At 44.5% G+C, this 2,500-nt stretch overlaps 1 protein-coding gene across 2 annotated transcripts in view; it reads right to left on the bottom strand.

Moving 5' to 3' along the window:
• Positions 1 to 2,500, bottom strand: part of slc4a4a (solute carrier family 4 member 4a) — a 58,472-nt gene that overhangs the window by 33,873 nt on the left and 22,099 nt on the right. The window lies entirely within an intron of this gene.

The raw sequence follows: 2,500 nt of genomic DNA, 5'->3' as shown, positions 1-2,500 counted from the left end.
ATAAAAACACAGACTTTCCAACATGTGGAGAGGCCATTATCACTCTTGAAAAAAATAATGGCCTTGTAATGGTACAATAATAGCCGTTCAGGGTTTCACTCAAAAGCTTTTACTTTAATGATAGCTTTGAGTCCTTCTGTATCAGTCATCCTTCATATCTAACATTATATCATTCCCACTGCATTTGTGACATATAAAGTAATACCAGCATTTCATGGGTTTCATCAGGTCCCTTTGCACAGGTGTATTAATCAAGCACCATGCAGTCTGCATTGATAATCATGGTGCTTGATTTTAAACACCTGTGGAAATGGACCTGAGAAACCCATGAATACCATAAATGTAGTCAGCAATATTATGAGGGTTCATACCTCATGATACTACACTACATCTTGATGATTAGGCCTGCTGTATTGCCTCAATATAAATCATTCAAAGTCAAATTCACTTCCCCTTAACACATTGACCAAACTTTATAGTGTCACTCATTTCAACTTATCGGCTGCAATACCACAGCAAACAGAGATGGCATATCCGTGCATGTTTGTGTGTGTGTGTGTGTGTGTGTGTGTGTGTATGTGTGTGTGTGTGTGTGTGTGTGTGTGCCCATGTGGATGCTCATCAGTGTTAATCACCTCCCTGTGAGCATGGCACGATCTTGTGCCACAAACGAGCGAGGCGCCACCCAGGGCCGGCTGTTTGCCCACTGCGGTAGCACGGCACCGCCAAACCACTTCCGCCGCTTCGGGTTCAACGGGTCACGGTGCACATGGTGCTACTGTACCCAGGCAGAGTGTTGTTCCGTTGAGGAGCCAGGCTGTTCGCTTTTAAGAGTCTACCAACATACAGTAAAGCTCAGTCTACTGTATATCACTGTGATGGCCTTTATTGTGCCGGGTGACAATTTTGACAGTGGATGTTTTTGTGGGTTCAGGGGAGAGAGGAGGGTGAATTCTATTCGCTAGATTACCGGTCAGCCCTGACTAATGACCGACAGTGTCAGAAAGGCCTAACAGAGCATTTGGACAGCGCAGATTGGCGACTGACTCCCTCTTTGAGCTGTGAGATCAAGTGGGCTGAGCTGAATGGGGACGAGGAGAGGGAGAGGGAGAGGGAGAGAGAGAGGGAGAGAGAGGGAGAGAGGGAGAGGGAGAGAGAGAGCAGGCCTCAGAGGCTCTGAAAGGGGCCTGTCCGTAATTGAGGGATGATGAGGGAGCCTCGTCTTTCTGTGAATGGTCAGCCAACCCCCCCCCCCCCCCCTCCCCACACACACGCACAGACACACACACACACACACACACACACCCAACTTCCTTCCACACACACATACACACATACACACAAAACAAACACTCACATACACACGCTCACTCAAACAATGTTCTCTCTCTCTCACACACACACACACACACACACACACACACAAAACATGCACACACATAGCCATTACGGCTTCATTTTTACCATTAGCAGTTCCAAAACTGATGATACAGTATATGATCCAAATTTGATGCAGATGAGATAGAGTAACAGTGTGTGTGTGTGTGTGTGTGTGTGTGTGTATGGGGGAGGGGGGGAGGTGTTAGGTGAGAACTAGATGCAAACGTGAGGTGTTGATTAATCTATTCAAGAGATCTATTCATTATAGTGATTCCTATCATGAACATCCATCCATTTGAATCTTCTTACCACTCAGTGAGAGCTCCATAGGAATGAATGTGAATGTCCCTCAGCCGCTTCCTTGGCACGTGACCCTTATGTTTGAGCAACTTGGCAGTGGGCTGTGTCTGGTTACTTGCCAATGCACCATGCACTTGCAGAATGTTTAATTCAAAATAAATCCCTCAGCACAAACAGACACATTTTTATGTGGCAGCCATGTTTTTATATTTACATTTCCAGAGTACTTGGAAACTATTTAGGAATTGTTTGCAAACACAATGCCTTGTTTGTGGCTTAAACAAAGGCAGTGCGCAGTTGACTTCCATGAGGCAAATTTGACTGGCTCATTCTAATACTGTATTGCAAGCATATCACATTCTCTCTCTGAATTAATAGCTGCAAGTATTCATTTTTCTGCCTAATATGATTTCACGGAATAGAAAAGATAAACATTTTGTTCCCAAAGAAAACAGGCGCCATCAACTTCTCAATTCTTTTAACATGATTTTTGATGAAAAATGACTTCATCAAAAGTCATTTTTTCACTAAAAGAGTATTTAAATAGTGATTCAGCATATTATCTTGTAAGGGGGAGGGGAGGAATCAAATCCATGCTATGTTTGCACCCACTGTCAGAGTGCAGTGCCAATGGCTAATGTTGACAGACACAGTCGGCCTCGTGTGACAGATACCAAGCTCACTTGTTGACAGCGGGCAATGTTTGCAATGCTGTCCTATAAATCATCGGAGCCTTCTTCGATAATGTGGTGCTGAGCCAAAACTGCTGCCTACACGATATTTGGCTTCTCTCTCTCTCTCTCTCTCTCTCTCTCTCTCT

Source organism: Sardina pilchardus, chromosome 8 (genome assembly GCF_963854185.1).
Source record: "Sardina pilchardus chromosome 8, fSarPil1.1, whole genome shotgun sequence".
In the NCBI taxonomy this organism is placed as follows: Eukaryota; Metazoa; Chordata; class Actinopteri; order Clupeiformes; family Clupeidae; genus Sardina; species Sardina pilchardus.
Note: the sequence above shows the minus strand (reverse complement) of the source record. Positions and strands in the feature narration are given on the sequence as shown.